The sequence below is a fragment of the Marmota monax genome, unplaced genomic scaffold (assembly GCF_021218885.2).
Source record: "Marmota monax isolate L192 unplaced genomic scaffold, Marmota_monax_Labrador192_F-V1.1 WCK01_AAM20220418_F8-fsc00232, whole genome shotgun sequence".
NCBI classification, from domain to species: Eukaryota; Metazoa; Chordata; class Mammalia; order Rodentia; family Sciuridae; genus Marmota; species Marmota monax.
This window is the reverse complement of record NW_026695232.1, coordinates 700,326-718,437: the sequence shown is the minus strand read 5'-3', so window position 1 is coordinate 718,437 and position 18,112 is coordinate 700,326.

Below are 18,112 nucleotides of genomic sequence, written 5' to 3'. Positions count from 1 at the left end.
TAAAAATATTGGTTTGTTTCCCTCCACGAATGGCTATAAAACAAATTTCAGATCATAAAATTATTTTCACTATGATTGGTATAATCAATTAGAGGATGATAATCTTTCAGGGAATTTTTTTATATCAACATTAAATGAGCAACAAATCAAAAGCTCTATACATAAAAAATTATCTGGCCTTTTGGAATTATATACTACATTAAACTAAAATAATATAAAATGTTGTTAACCTCCGATCTCAAAATGCAAATAAGCTGCCAGAAATTTTATTCTTTGGGGACTCTATTTCTGTGCAGAGAATGCACAAATGACCGTGCCTAGAAAGTCAGCCTTTAATGACAGTATGAAGGGATATTGCTGTAACAAATTGCTATCTTGGTGGCTTAAAACAATCCTCATTCATTTTCTCATACGTCTGTGGAGATGGGAAGGGCAAGGGGAGGTACTGGGGAATATCAATGATTAAGCAAATTATGTGATGTGCCTGTACAAATATGCCACAAGGAATCTCATATTATTTTTTTTTTGCACTTACCATCTTTGATGAGATACTTTAAAATTCTTATCAATGCATAATAGTTATACATAATATGAGATGGGTTAGAACTGGAGATGGGCTACTGTACTCAGGGTCTCACAAGGCTGTGGTCAAGGTGACATTGCCCTGGGTTCTTAACTGAAGCTTCTGGGGAAGAACATGTTTCTAAGATCATTCAGGTTTTTGGCAGAACCCAGTTGCTTGCAGCTGTAGGTGTGAGGTCCTTGTTTCCTTGCTGGCTGTTGGCCAGAGGCTGGTTGCTGTTCTAGAGGACACCCATATTCCTTCTCACAGGGTATCCTCCATCTACAAAGCCTCCATAGTGCATCAAGTCCTTCTCACCCCAGACTCTCTTCAATTTCTTCTTCTGCCATCTTCTACATTAAAGGCTCATATGATTACATTTGGCTCACTGGGTTCATTTCTCTTTTGCCATATAAGACAACACAGTCACAGGAGTGATATCTTATTGAATTCATGGGTTCCACCTGTACTCAAATAGGAAATGAGGCAAGAATGAGGGTCATTGGAAGATGTTCTTATTGTTATGCCTACTTCAAAGGATAAATTTGAATCTCTGTACCTCAAATATTTTCCTTTAAAACCCAAAAGCATATGGTAAAAATCAAACATGTTTTAGTTTTTGCAGTGATTTTGTAGCTAAGACATGCTCAATAGAGCAGTACTTCAGAGAGTTTTAATGTTAAAATTTTTAGCCCGATTCAAAATTTACTTTAATATGTATTGGTTTTTGATTATGATCCCCTGTAGTATTATATTTTATAAAAATATGTATTTATATATAATATATATAAGGAACATAAATAACTACTGTCAATGCTTGGGGAAATAGTTGCAGTGTCTTTTTTCTATGTATATGCATGTATCATATATTTGATTTTTAGTTCTATTTGTCACACTATCTTTATTTTTCGCTATCTGTGTAACTATTCCTTATATCACTAACATATTTCATAGGCGTATTATTCATGGTTACCTAATGAATGCTGTCTGTTAATCTGATGTTTATATGTTTAGCTTTATTGAGACATAACAGGCAAATAAAAATTTTATATATTCAAGGTACACAACATGATGATTTGATATACCTATACATTGTGTGATGGTTACCATAATCAAATTAATCAATGCACTGATCATTACACATAGCAAGCAATTATGTGTGTGTGTGTGTGTGTGTGTGTGTGTGAGAGAGAGAGAGAGAGAGAGAGAGAGAGAGAGAGAGAGAGGAAGAGAGAGAGGAGGTGGTATTCAGAAGGTTAAGATCTATCATTTTCACAAATTTCAAGGAAAAATATACAGTTTTTAAACTTAACCATGCTATGTATTAGATATCCAGACAGATTCATCTTATAATAACTGGAAATTTTTATCCTTTGTTCAGCATTTCCTTTCCTCTGAGCTCTCCCAGTGTTCTACTCTCTGCTTCTATGAGTTTGAGATTTTTGGGGGGGTTTATTTTCACATATAAGTGAGATAACACAGTATTTGTCTTTCTACCTGGTTTATTTCACTTAGCATAAAGTCCTCTAGCTTCATCACATTTTCCTAAGTAGAAGAATTTCTTTTTGGTTGAATTTTTATGGTTGAATAATGTTCCACTATATATGGATGTAGATGTACACATCTATATCCATATATATGGATCTATCTATCTATGTATATATTTGTGTATGTATATACATACATACATATGTATGTATTTACTCTGGGTCTATCTACTTATATCACATTTTCTTTATCTTATTCCCATATCTTGGTTATTGTGAAAAATGCTACAGTGAACATGGGGTTCAGATATCTCTTCAAGATGCTGATTTCATTTCCTTTGAATATAAGCCCAGAGTGAGATTACTATATCATAGGGTAGCTCTAATTGTAATTTTTTTTGAGGAACCAATTTATATTCTCACCCATGATGTACAGGGATCTTCTTTTGTCCACATTCTCAGCCACACTTGCAATCTCTTGTCTTTTTGATAGTAGCCAGCATAGCAGGTGTGGGATAATGTCTCATTTTATGATATGGATTTGCATTTCTCTGATGGCTGGTAATGTTGAGCACCTTTTTCATGTACCTATTGGCCATTTTTCATATGGAAAATCATATCTTCTTTGGAAAGATGTCTATTCAGGCCCTTTGTAATTTAAAATGGATTATCTGCTTATTGCTATAGAGTTGTATTGATTTCCTTATATATTTCAGATATTAACGCCTTATCATATAAATGGTTTGCAAATATTTTCTCTCATTCCATACGTTCTTTCTTTTTTCCCCTTTTTTTCTTTCTTATTTTGATCATATCATTTACTGTCCAGAAGATTTTTTGTTTAACATAGTCTTTCTTACTTATTTTTATTTTCATTGCTTTCTGATTTTAGTGTTCTGTCCAAAAAATCATTGGCAAGGTCAATGTTATGGAGTTTCCCTCTTTATTTTTTTTTCCTGGAGTTTCAGGTATTACATTTATGTCTCTAATCCATTTCAAGTTGACTTTTGTAGATTGTGTAAGACAAAAATCTAATTTTACTCTTTTTAAAAAAATATTTATTTTTTAGTTGTAGTTGGACACAATACCATTATTTATTTATTTTTATGTGGTGCTGAGGATCGAACCCATGGCCTTGCATGTGCTAGACAAGTGCTCTACTGCTGAGCCACAATATCAGCCCCCCAATTTTATTCTTTTATATGTGGATATAGAGTTTTTTGAGTACCACTTATTGGAGAGATCATCCTTTCTCAATTATGTATTTTTTGTGCTCTTAATAAATATTATTTGGCCATGTGGTTTATTTTTGTGGTCTCTATTTTATCCCTCTGCTTTATGTGTCTCTTTTTATGCCAATACCATACTGTTTTGATTACTGTAGCTTTATGATACAGTTTGAAATCAGTAATTGTGATTCCTCCAGCTTTGTTCTTTTTCAAGATTGCTTTGGATTTTTATGCTCTTTTGAGGTTACATACTGATTTTAAGATTGTTTTTTATTTTTGTGAAAAATGCCATTGGAATTTTGATAGGAATTGCACCAAATCTGTAGATTCCTTTGAATGATATGGACATTTTAATAATGTTAATTCTTCTAATTTATGAGCATGGGACAGCTTTTTATTCATTTATGTGATTTTTAATTTTCTTCATTAATGCATTATGGTTTTCAGTGTATAGAACTTTTACCTTCTGGTTAAATTTATTCCTCTTAAATTATTTTGATTCTATTAAAAATGAGACTGGTTTATTACTTTCTTTTTGGACACTTTGTTGTTAGTATCAAAATATGTAGATGATTTTAGTACGTTGATTTTATATCCTATGACTATTGAATTAATTTATTAATTTGAATAGTTTTTTGTTGGAATCTTTAGGTTTTCTATATTTATATTAGGTGTCACTGAAAACAGGGACAATTTAATTTCTTCTTTTCTCATTTGGATGGCTTTTATATATTTACCTAATTGCTCTAGTTGGAATTTCCAGTACTATATTGAATAGAAGCAGTGGGAGTGGACACTTTTGTCCTTGATCTTAGAGAAGAAGCTTTCAACATTGACCATGTTAGCTGTGGATATATCATATATGATATATCATATATGTTTAGGTACATTCCTTTTGTATCTAAATAGTTCAGAGTTTTTATTATGAAGATATGTTGAATCTCATCAAACATTTTTTCCTGTATTTGTTGAAATGATCTTATGTTTTTATCTTTCATTGTGTTAATGTGGTATGCTACATTTTAATGATATGTGTATGTTGAGCTGTATTTGTATCCTAAGGGTAAATTCCAGTTGTCATGGTTAATACATAGTTAATAAACTATAGTTAATAAGCTATATTAGCTCTTTATGTACTATTGTATTTGGTTTGGTAGTAGTTTTATTTTTTTGGCATTGCTGCATCTACGTACATCAGGAATACTGAACTCATATCTTTTCTTATAGTGTTCTTATCTGTTTTGGTATGAATGTAACACTGTCATCAAAACATGAGATAAGTATTTTCTTCTTTTTAATTATTTGGAAGAATTTGAGGAGAATTAATATTAGTTATTTTAAAAGTACTTGGTAGAATTTACACAGAGTGCCATCAGCTCTGTTCCATTCTTCTTTTGGAGGATTTTGATTACTGACTGAATATTCTTACTCACTATTATTTGTCTTTACAGATTTTCTATTTATTCATGATTCAATCTTGGTAAGTAGTGTCTTTCTAGAAATTCATCTATTTCTTCTAGGTTATTCAATTTGTTGGTGTATAATTGTTTAAAGTATTCTCTTATAATCCTTTGTATTTCGATGGCATTAGTAGTAACATCTCTTCTTTCATTTATATTTTTACTTAAGCCCCGCCTTTTAATCCAGCAAAAGGCTTGTCAATTGTTTAGTTGTTCAGAAAACCAATTGGAATTTATTGATCTTTTAAAAATTGTCTTTCTAGTCTGCATTTCACTTATTCCCACTCTATTCTTTGTTATTTCTCTCTTTTGCTAACATTTTTGTCTTTGATTTTAGAGAAGATCAAAGGCTCATACTTAGTTTGTTCTTTTTCCATTCCACTGAAGTATAAAGTTAGGTTATTTATTTGAAGTCTTCTTTCTGCATGTATGTGTTGAATACTGTGTACTTACCTCTTAGAACATCTTTTGCTATGTCCCATTAGTTTCAAAATGTTGAGTTTCCAGTTTTGTTTGTTCCTTTCTTCTTTTCTTGCTATCTTCCTTGTGATTTGTTGATTTTTCTTATAGTAGCATGCTTTGATTCCTTTCTCTTGTGTATTTACTAGAGGAGTTTTATAAAGTAACTATGGGGCTTACATGAAACATACATTAGTTATAACATTCAATTTTGAGCCAAAAGCAACTTGCACTGTATTTAAAAAAAAAAAAACAAAAAAACTCATCACTCGAAAGAAACTAAAGAGATAAGAAAAGGAAAAGAGGAATTCAAACTATCACTATTTGCTGACAATATGATTCTATACTTAGAGAATCCAAAAAAATTCCACCAAAAAACTTCTAGAACTAATAATTGAATTTAACAAAGTATGAGGATATAAAATCAACACACAGAAATCAATGCATTTCTGTACATTAGTGACAAGTCCTGTGAAAGAGAAACTAGGATAACTATCCCATTTATAATAGCCTCAAAAAAATGCTTGAGAATCAACTTAACAAAATAGGTGAAAGACTTCTATAATAAAAACTACAGAATGCTAAAGAAAGAAATTAAAGAAGACCTTAGAAGATAAAAAGATCTCCTTTGTTCTTGGATAGGCAGAATTAATAGTGATCATACTACCAAAAGCACTATACAATTTTAAGGAAATTCCTATTAAAACTCCAATGACATTCTTCATAGAACTAGAATAAGCAGTCATGAAATTCATCTGGAAAAATAAGAGACCCAGAATAGCCAAAGCAATCCTTAGCAAGAAGAGTGAAGCAGGAGGCATCACAGTACCAGACCTTAAACTATACCAGGGAGCAATAGTAATAAAAATGGCATGGTATTGGCACCAAAGTAGACTTGTAGACCAATAGTACAGAATAGAGGATGCAGAGACTAACCCACGTAAATATAGTTATCTCATACTAGACAAAGGCACCAAAAACATACATTGGAGAAAGGATAGCTTCTTCAACAAATGGTGCTGGGAGAACTGGAAATCGATATGCAGCAAAATGAAATTAAGCCCTTTCTGTCACCATGCACAAAACTCAACTCAAAGTGGATCAAGGACCTAGGAATCAGACTAGAGACCCTGTGCCTCATAGAAGAAAAAGCAGGCCTAAATCTTCATCATGTCAGATTAGTCCCTGACTTCCTTAACAAGACTCCTATAGCACAAGAAATAAAATCAAGGATCAATAAATGGAATGGATTCAAACTGACAAGCTTCTTCTCAGCAATAGAATCAGTGAGGTGAATAGGGAGCCTACAGAATGGGAGCAAATTTTTACCACACGCACATCAGATAGAGCATTAATCTCTAGGATACAAAAATCTTAACACCCCAAAATACCCAAATAACTCAATCAATAAATGGGCCAAGGAAATTAACAGACACTTCTGAGAAGATGGTATACAATCAATCAACAAATATATGAAAAAGTGTTCAACATCTCTAGCAATTAGAGAAATGCAAATCAAAACTACTGTAAGATTTCATCTCACTCCAGTCAGAATGGCAGCTATTATGCATACAAGCAACAATAAGTGTTGGCGAGGATGTGGGGAAAAGGCACACTCATATACTGCTGGTGGGATTGCAAATTGGTGCAGCCAATATGGAAAGCAGTATGGAGATTCCTTGGAAAACAGGGAATGAAACTACCATTTGACCCAGCCATTCCATTCTTTGGTTTATACCCAAAGGACTTAAAGACAGCATACTACAAGGATGCAGCCACATCAATGTTTATAGCAGCACAATTCACAATAGCTAAACTGTGGAACCAACCTAGATGCCCTTCAGTAGATGAATGGGTAAAGAAACTGTGGTATATATACACAATGGAATATTACTCAGCAATAAAAGAATAAAATCATGGCATTTGCAGGGAAATAGTTAGAGTTGGAGAAGATAATGCTAAGTGAGGTTAGACAATCCCCAAAACCCAAGTGCTGAATGTTTTCTCTGATATAAGTATGCTGATATATAATGGAGATAGTAGGAGAGCATGGGAGGAATGGAGGAACTTTAGATAGGGCAAAGGGGAAGGAGGGGAAGGAAGGGGGCACGAGGGTAGGAAAGATGGTGGAATGAGCTGGACATCATTACCGCAGGCACATGTATGAAGACACAAATGGTGTGACTCTACTTTGTGTATAACCAGAGAAATGAAAAATTGTGCTCCATATGTGTACTATAGATTGAAATGCATTCTGCTATCATGTAACAAATCAGAATAAATAAAACAAAAACAAAAACTCAACACTCCTCCTCCCACATTTTATGCTATTGATATCACAGTTTACATATTTTTTAAAATAGTTTTTTAGTTGTGGTGGGACTCTGACCCTGTTGTACTTTGCCTGGCATCCAAGGCCTTCCTTTGATATCTTGGTGGAAGCCTCTATGACCCTCTAACTCCAGCATCCTGCAATCCTGCAGAACTAGCATGAAGGTCTGTAGCCCTCTCAAGCAGTAGCCAAGCCTCCAGGGACCATGGCTGCAGCAGCCTCTGAGTGCCTCAGTGGTTGAGTATGGTGAAACCACTTCCTAGGCTGCCCTGTGCAAACAGGGTGCCCAACTGCTCTTTTTTTAAAAAAAAATTTTTAATCTTATTTTATTTGTTCTGATAGTTATACATGACAGTAGAATGCATTTTGACCATCGTACATAAATGGAGTGTAACTTCTCATTCTTCTGGTTGTACATGATGTAGAATCACACCAGTCATGTAATAATATATATACATAGGGTAATAATGTCTTATCCATTTTACTAACCTTCCTACCCCCACACCCCCTTCTCTCTATTCACTTCCCTCTGCCTAATCCAAAGTACATCTATTCTTTCCTAGCCCTGCCTCCACTGACCTTAGTATGAATTAGTTAATCTGCATATCAGAGAAAACATTTGGCCTTTGGTTTTTTTTGGGTCTGGCTTATTTTGCTTAGCATGATATTCTCTAGCTCTGTCCACTTACCAGCAAATGCCACAATTACATTCTTCTTTAAGACTGAGTAATAGTCCATTGTGTATATGTACCACATTTTCTTTACCCATTCATCTGTTGAAGAGCACCTAGGTTGGTTCTATAGTTTGGCTATTATGAATTGAGCTGCTATAAACATTGATGTGGCTGCATCACTGTCGTCTGCTGATTTTCAGTCTTTTGGGTATAAACCAAGGAATGGGATAGCTGGGTCAAATGGTGGTTCCATTCCAAGTTTTCTGAGGCATCTCCATACTGCTTTCCATAGTGGTTTCACCAAGTTGCAATTCCACCAGCAACGTATGAGTGTACCTTTACTCCCCGATCTTTGCCAACATTTATTGTTGCTTGTATTCTTGATAATTGCCATTCTGACTGTAGTGAGATGAGATCTTATAGTAGCTTTGATTTGCATTTCTCTAATTGCTAAAGATGATAAATATTTTTATTTTTATTTTTTTTATTTATTTTTTTTAATTTTTTATTGTTGGTTGTTCAAAACATTACAAATTTCTTGATATATCATATTTCACACTTTGATTCAAGTGGGTTATGAACTCCCATTTTTACCCCATATACAGATTGCAGAATTACATCAGTTACACATCCATTGATTTACATATTGCCATACTAGTGTCTGTTGTGTTCTGCTGCCTTTCCCATCCTCTACTATCCCCCCTCCCCTCCCCTCCCCTCCCCTCCCCTCTTCTCTCTCTACCCCCTGATAAATATTTTTATATATTTATTGATCAATTGTACTTCATTTTCTGTGAAGTGTCTGTTCAGTTCCTTAGGCCATTTATTGATTGGCTGATTTGGATTTTTGGTATTAAGATTTTTGAGTTCTTTATATATCCTGGAGTTTAGTACTCTATCTGAGGTGCGTATGGTAAAAATTTTCTTCCATTCTATAGGCTCTCTTTTTGTGCTCTTGATAGTTTCCTTTGCTGAGAAAAAGTTTTTTAGTTTGAATCCAACCCATTTATTGATTCTTGATTTTACTTCTTGTGCTTTGGGAGTCATGTTAAGGAAGTCAGGGACTAATCTGACATGATGAAGATTTAGGCCTGCTTTTTCTTCTATTAGGCACGGGGTCTCTAGCCTGATTCCTAGGTCCTTGATCCACTTTGAGTTGAGTTTTGTGCATGGTGACAGATAGGGGCTTAATTTCATTTTGCTGCATATCGATTTCCAGTTCTCCCAGCACCATTTGTTGAAGAAGCTATCCTTTCTCCAATGTATGTTTTTGGTGCCTTTGTCTAGTATGAGATAACTATATTTACGTGGGTTAGTCTCTGCATCCTCTATTCTGTACTATTGGTCTACAAGTCTACTTTGGTGCCAATACCATGCCATTTTTATTACTATTGCTTTAGTTTATTACTATTTACTTTAGTTTAAGGTCTGGTACTGTGATGCCTCCTGCTTCACTCTTCTTGCTAAGGATTGCTTTGGCTATTCTGGGTCTTTTATTTTTCCAGATGAATTCATGACTGCTTATTCTAGTTCTATGAAGAATATCATTGGGATTTAATAGGGATTGCCTTAAATCTGTATAGTGCTTTTGTTAGTATGATCATTATTATTTCTGTCTATCCAAGAACAAAGGAGATCTTTTTATCTTCTAAGGTCTTCTTTAATTTCTTTCTTTAGCATTCTGTAGTTTTTATTGTAGAAGTCTTTCTCCTCTTTTGTTAAGTTGATTCCTAAGCATTTTTTGAAGCTATTGTAAATGGGATGGTTTTCCTAGTTTCTCTTTCACAGAACTTGTCACTAATATTTGATGGATGCATTTGATTTCTGTGTGTTGATTTTATATCCTGATACTTTGCTAAATTCATTTATTAGTTCTAGAAATTTTTTGGTGGAATTTTTTGGATCCTCTAAATATAGAATTATGTTGTCAGCAAATAGTGATAGTTTGAGTTCTTCTTTTCCTATTTGTATCCTTTAATGTCTTTCATCTTTTTAATTGCTCTAGCTAGAGCTTCCAGGGCTATGTTGAATAGAAGTAATGAAAGAGAGCATCCCTGTTTTCATCTCTAAAATTTCTAGAATTCCTCCCACAAACTCCAAAACTTCTGAATGACAAGGTCAGCTTAGTTATAGCAACAACCCCACTCTCTATACCAGTCTCTTTTGGACAGCGTTTTTGTTGGTGTAACCAAAAGACCTGAATAGAACATTTAGAGGAGGAAAATTTTATTTGGGGGTTTGTGGTTTCAGATGTCTTAGTCAATAAACTGCCAATTCCATTCCTTGGCTCCTGAGGTAAAGTAGAACATCATATATACATAAGCTCTTATAACCCAATCATTTCACTTCAACATCTCATGCATTGTCTCACATATGAGCTTTTTGGGGTCACGTAATATTAAAACTTTAACAGGTATAGTGCTCCTGTTTGTCATTTTCTTGATTCTTTGAATATATCATTATCTCTCATGGTCTGCAAAGTTTCTTTTGAGAAGTCCATTGGTAGTTTTATGGGGGATATCCTTGCATGTGATTAATCTCTTTTCTCATACGGCTCTCAAGATTCTCCCTTATACTTTTTTAAAAACTCTTTTTCATTCCTTTTTTCCCTTCATTTCTCTAATTAGTTAATTTCAAATGACCTGTCTTTGAGTTTACTGATTCCTCTGCATGATTGAGTCTGCTGCTGAAGCTCTCTCTCAATTGTATTTTTACTTCAGCTCCAGCATTTCTGTTTTGTTTCTTTTTAAATGGCTTTTGAAGGACATAACTCTCCTATGCTTATCTATAAATACATGACCAGGGTAACTTCACATCATGTTCTGCTATGAGAATGGGATCAAAATTGTAATGGGTTGCACCCCATGTATGTATAATATGTCAAAATACACTCTTCTGTTATTTATATCTAAAAACAACAAAGCAAAAAAAATGGCATTTATTAAATTTCCCATTTTATTCATTCATTGCTTTACCAATATTGTTCCAATTGTCATCTGTTTTATCTAGAATATCATTGACCTTCTTTAAGCCTTTAAATCTTTTGTCAGACAATTCATAGGCCTTCAATATTGGGGGGTTAGTTATTAGAGCTTTTTTGATTTCTTTTAGCGGTATTATGTTTTCCTGATTTTTTGTAATAAGTGAAGCTTTGTGTTGGTGTCTGTTCACTTGAAGGAGCAAACACCTCTTCTAGCTTCTAAGGGACATAACTCTCTTTTGGTCCAACCAAAGAAAGACCTTGTACTGTTGGGTATGCTGGGATTTCATCCAGGATCACAGGGTTTTGAACTGGGTCACATAGTTGTTGATGTGTCCGCAGTTGGGCCCAAGGTTGATGGGCTTGTTTCCAGAGATTTGAGTGACTGTGAGTCCTGTTTCATCCCTAGGCAGACTGCATGGCCTCAAGAGCCTTGGTTAGTAGGGACTCATGGTAGGGACTCAGATTAGGGTCTGCTTCAGGATTGACAGTGGAGTCTGCTGACAGTGAATGGGCCTATTATAGGTGCACAGATAGGTGTGGCTGCTCCCTTTTGGATGTGAGGAAGGTTTCCAATGTGTTACTGGGTAGGTTTCTGCCTGGACCTGGGCTACTATTGAGAGGAGTGGAACTAAGTAACAGCCTGCTTCAGGGTCTACAGATGAGACCAAAGTCTGCAGTTCTGCTTCCAGAAGCAAAGATGAGCATTCTTCTGATGGGTTAGTAGGCAGGCATGACTACTCTTGTACCACAGTTAAGCAGGGTTGGAGCTAAATTATAGGACCATTTTATGATCTTCTGTGTGGGAACTGAGGTTGTAAAGTCTGCCTCCCAGGACAGAAATGGGTATGACTATAATTGAATGTCAAGATGTACAGGATTGGCCTCAGATCACAGAGAAGTGGGGGCTGAAACTAAGTTACAGGGTCATTTCAGGGTCTGCTATGTAAGATTGGCAAGTCATGGCTGGGTATGACTCCCTGTGGGTCCCCCAAAGAACTCTCAGAACTGAGAGGGACTTGAGCCATGTCAAAGGGTCCATTGTGGAGACTGAGATCCTTAGGCTCATTATCCATGACACAAGTGAGTGTTCCTCCACCTCTGGGTTCTCCTTGGCAGATGGTTCTGGTGACAGGACCAAGACCAAGTGGAGCTGTAGTCAAATCCACAGGGAGATGAGGCTATTTCAAGGTCTGTTGCTTGTACCACAGTTGGCAACACTGCCACATGGTATGAGCTTGCCCTTTCAAAATAGCCCTTTGAGGTCTTGGGCTCTACCAGGAGTTTTCAAACTCCTGTCTGAGTTCTAAAACTCCCACATGGCAGTTTTGTCCATGTGGTGTTGCTAAATTCTTTTGGGCATGAGAAGATATGAGTAGGGGACCTTTACTTCTGCCATTTTGCTGACATTCCTGTTGATCCTTTAATTGATCTAGAACAGTATTAAATTTACATAACATGGACTTTGCCACTATTTTTAAAATTTCATGTGCATACATTATTATTTCCATAACAGTGAATTTTTGTGCTATGGTTTAGTTGTGAAGTGTCCCCAAAATATTCATGTGTGAGACAAGCTTTAGAGGGGAAACAACTGGGTTATGAGAGTCTTAACCTAATCAGTGAGTTAACCCACTGATATGGATTACCTGGGTGGTAACTGTAGGCAGATAGGGTGTGGTTGGAGAAGGTAAGTCACTGAGGGCATACACTTTGGGGTATATATTTTGTCCGTGGTGAGGGGAGTATCTTTCTCTCTGCTTCCTGGGGCCATGTCCTGAGTCATTTTCCTGCACCACATTTTTCTGCTATAATGCTCTGCCTTGCCTTGGGTCCAGAGCAATGGAACTGGTAAACTATGGACCAAGACCTTTGAAACTATGAGTGCCAAATAAATTTTTCCTCCTATAAACTTGTTCTCATCAAGGTCTTTTGGTCACAGCAGTAGAAAGATGACTATAACATTCTGCATATTGAGTTTAGGTTGATACAACGGCTCTATCAATCACACATCTGCATCGAGTTAGGAAATTCTCAAATGAAGATTTAAACTTTTTTCTTTCAAGATTTTTATTTTTTTTCTTTAGAATGTTATGATTAAAACTTAATCTTTGATCCCTTGTTGAATGAAACAGATCCATCTAATAATAATAGCACACTGACACATGTGGTTTAAAGTAATCTCTATATCTACTGCAAACAGAAAAGAAATAAAGAATCTCTAGGAACAAAATTAGCTGCTCTTCATCAAGTTACATTGCCATTTCAAACAAATTTATCTTTGTATTATGATTTTATTCTTCATTATTTGAAATTTTGAGGCATTTCAGTTTCAGAATTGTGGAATTTCTATTATTAAATACTCATTACTTCTTTTTTGTTGAATCTGAACCCTGAACAAGTGCTTTACTCCTTTTTGGTGGAAAAAAGACTTATTCTTTGTAATATTGATGGAATTTTATTTATTTAAAAAATTTCTTATGTTCCACATTTAATTTTGAAGATGCTTTAATGATATGATAAATATTATTGACTCTTCCATTGAATTTTTAAATGGTATTGTCCCAGATTGAGTGGTTTTTTTTTAATATTTATTTTTTAGTTGTAGTTGGACACAATACCTTTATTTCACTTACTTATTTTTATATGGTGCTGAGGATCTAACGCAGGGTCTTGTATATGCAAGATGAGTGCTGTACCGCTCAACCACAACCCCAGCCCCCAGATTGGGTAGTTTAAACATGGTGAATACAGAAACTTTTGGTGAAATCACATTTATTTATTTATTTTTGTACTGATTATTGAACACTGGGGTGCTTAACCACTGAGCCACATCTCCAGCTCTTTTTATTTCTTATTTTGGGACAGGGTCTCACTAAGATGCTAAGGGTCTTGCTAAATTGCTGAGGCTGGTTTTTAGCCTCCTGAGTTGCTGGGATTATGTCTGTGTGCCCCCGTGCCCAGCAGGGAATCACAATTTTAACTTGACTGCCTTCTCTTACTAATTCCACATTCCACAGGTACTGACTTCAAACTACTTAAATCAGTAGATTAAGAGAACAGTAGTATAGCACTAACCTATAGTGACTGCACTCCCCAATATAGATTTAAATAAAAGGGAGAAAGCTATGTTTTGTATGTGTATATATCATCCAGTTGCTTTTACCTTACATTGCTTTGCTCTATTAAGGTTCTGTTTTGTCCAGGTGGTTGTTTTGCAGCATATTTTGCTTTCAGAATCTATTGAAATATTTACATATGATGAATCTGAAACCAGCTCTCAATAAACAGCACCTGCAGAACTTAGATTTTTGTCTAGATTTGGAAGCCAGAACTGAGGACAGGTGATTTGGATCATTCTAAGGAACATGACTTTGTGGAAGTTCATTTCAGAAATCTGAAGTAAAACCTTGAATCAACCTAAATTGCTAGAATTCTTCATTTGTAATGTGTGTTGCCATTTTATTATGGTCACAATTGTTTTTAAATTTAGTATGTCAGGTTACCCGTCTTTTTGGTGATGAAGAAATTTTATAAGCATTATAAGCATTTGTAGAACTTATTGGTTAGTTAACTTGGGGCTTAAAGTTCCTCTGTTTTAAGAACCAGAAGGGTCACTATGTCTCTTCTAGTTTCATCCTCTACCCAAGGTGTTCTGGTAAATGCTTAACAACCAGCTCACCAAAAATAATTCAATAAATAAAAGTCTGAATTTTCAGGTTTTTCAATTTTTAGTTTCATGATTTCCATGTAGATAAATTCTTCATAGCCTTCTTCAAGGTATGAAAACTTTAACTGCTTGATTTAAGCATTCCTGAAAATTTAATAATTGACTTTCATGAACTGGTGCTGTGATTGGAATAATGGAGTACCCTCCAAAATTCATGTTAAAGCTTAATTTCCAATTCAGCTATATTAAGAATTTTGCTTTTGGGGAGGCAATTAAGTCATGAGTATTCCAGCTTCATATAGGATTAGCACTCTTTTTTGGGGGGGGGGGAGGAGGGGGCTACTGGGGATTGAGCACAGGGCCAGTTATCACTGAGCTATATCCCCCAAACTTTTAAATTTTTATTTTGGAACCAGCTCTCACTGAGTTGCTCAGGGGTTCCCTGAATTGCTGAGGCTGGCCTCAAGTTTATAATCCTCCTGCCTTGGCCTTTCTAGTCTGTGGGATTCCAGGCATGCACCACCACTCATAAGTAGGATTAGCACTCTTATGGAAGGGCTTAAGATTTTGAAGGTGTGCTCTCTTGCTCTTACCCACCCCTTCTTCATGTGAGGATATGACATTCTTTCCCTCTTCAGGATGCAGCCACCTTGCTGTGTTAGCTTTTGGTCACTGTGACCAAAATACCCAATGAGAACAATTTATAGGATGAAAAAAGTTTCTTTTGAGCTCACTGTTTCAGAGCTTCAGATAATGGTTGGGCACAGCACGGTGGTGAAAGAGTGTGGCAGAGAAAAGTAGCTTGGACATGATGACCAGGAAACAGCGGCAGGGAGGAAGGAAGAGCCAGAGGGTCAAGATACAATCCCCAAGGGGACACCCTAGCACCCCACCTTCTTCTGCCAGTCCCCATATACCCACAGTCACGACCTGGCTCAGTAGTTCTTTCAGATTTTTAATCCATCTGATTACATCACTGATTACATCACAGCTCTCATAACCTAATCATCTCTCCTCTGAACATTCATGCATTGTCTCATATGAGTTTTGGGGGACACCTGCTATCCAAATCATAACACCATCTTGGAAATGGAGACCAGCCCCTCACAAAACATGAAATGTTAGTGCTTTGCTCTTGAACTTTCCAGTTTTCAGAACAATGAGAAATACATTTATATTATTTATAATTTACCCTGTCTGTAGTATTTTGTTCCAGTAGCACAAACAGACTTACATAGTTGGTATAAGCCTGCTTTACCATACTACTGTCTGAATCATGATAAATTATCATCTATCTCATACATCTGCAATTTAAGAATTTCCATCTTTATGTTGTTGCTGCATTATGTTCATGGAAAAGCTGAAGTTTTTAGAAAGTTCTCACTCTTTTAATTTTCACAAGACAAACTTGTCAATAGTAACTACTTGCCAATAGTTTCGAATGGCTCCTCTGCATTGAGAACAAGGAATCCTATTTTCCCAAGGAGAAAGTAAAATTCATTATCTGTTTCTCTCTTTTTCAAAAAGAAGCAAATGCACACATATGTGTGTGAGAGAGAAAAGGAGAGATATTTTTATATAAAGATAACATTTATTGTAATGCTATTCTTTCTCTTTATAGAATTTATGCAACTTTGTAAGTGTAGACGCTTTGCATTCTGGTGCACAGTAGGTTCTCAATACAGAGCTGGAGGAATGAAAGGTTGCTTGTTTAACCTGAAGACAGAGAATCACTTAAGCTTTTGTAGAAGTTGCACCAACTCTCTGAGGCTGTTTTACTTAGAGGCTTTAAGTTAGTGAAGCAGAATAAGAGAGAGGACATAATGGGATGATGGTATTGTCAACTCTTATCTGTCTTGCTATTTCCCACTGTTCTTGTAATATGTAGATCTCTAAGAGTTTTGGGACTTCAGTCCTCAACTGTGAATAAGCAGGCCATAATCTGCAAAGTAGCTCGAGGGTTACAAGTATTGAGCTTTTCAGGGTTAGGCCAACTAGTTAGGTCAACTAGTTGAGAGAGAATGAATTCTACCCAGTATTCTAGGAACAAAGTTTCCATGATCTTTGCTTTAACAACATGTCAATTATTTACTAATATTTGTATAATTGTAAATTCATTCACCTGGACAAATAATTGTATTGCAATGATCTCTCCAAGAAAATAAGGAATCTTAGTGATCATAAAAGCTGTGGCTAACCTTTAAAAATGTGGATGTGGACCATTGAGTATATTCACATGGGAAGACAAAACATTAATCTTGGGAGTACAGAAAACTCAGATATTTGCTTAAGTGGCACTTTCATTGTGATTATTTTCTTACATAATTAATATGTAAATAAAGTGGATTTGGGATGCATTTTGTGTAATTTTGGGAAACTTGAAGTTACATTGGTATGAAAATTCTAGAAATTGTTTTTCTTATTTCTGGCAATGATAGCATATACTATCAGAATTGCATGAGGGTAGACTTGGTTAATTTCTCTATTTTTTCAGGCAGTTTTATTGAGCCATCAACTCAAACCAAAGGCAAAGGTATACTAGTTAAATCCGAGGGCTTAATTAGGTAATAAAGATTAGAAACAATAAAGTTTGAACAGAAACCAAAGCATAAGAGATTAAAGTTATCAATCGGTGTGTAATATTCTTAGAATTAGATAAGTGTCTCATATGTAAACACAAAAAATGGATGTTCACTTGTAATATTTTTATTGAGGTATAGTTGATATGCAATAAAGTACACACATTTAAAGTGTACAGTGTGGTCTAACCCATTTCCTGCCTTCCTCCTTACTCTGTGTCTTAAGACACTTAATCATTGAACTGTGAATATTCATGAATTTTGGGGAACACATTCAGTCTGTAACAATTTAGTAATATGGTGATTTTATTTTATTTTTTTTATTGGTTGTTCAAAACATTACAAAGCTCTTGACATATCATATTTCATACATTAGATTCAAGTGGGTTATGAACTCCCATTTTTTCCCCAATTACAGATTGCAGAATCACATCGGTTATACCTCCACATTTTTACATAATGGCATATTAGTGACTGTTGTATTCTGCTACCTTTCCTATCCTCTACTATCCCCCCTCCCCTCCCCTCCCATCTTCTCTCTCTACCCCATCTACTGTAATTCATTTCTCTCCTTGTTTTTTTCCCCATTCCCCTCACAACCACTTATATGTAATTTTGTGCAACAATGAGGGTCTCCTTCCATTTCCATGCAATTTCCCTTCTCTCTCCCTTTCCCTCCC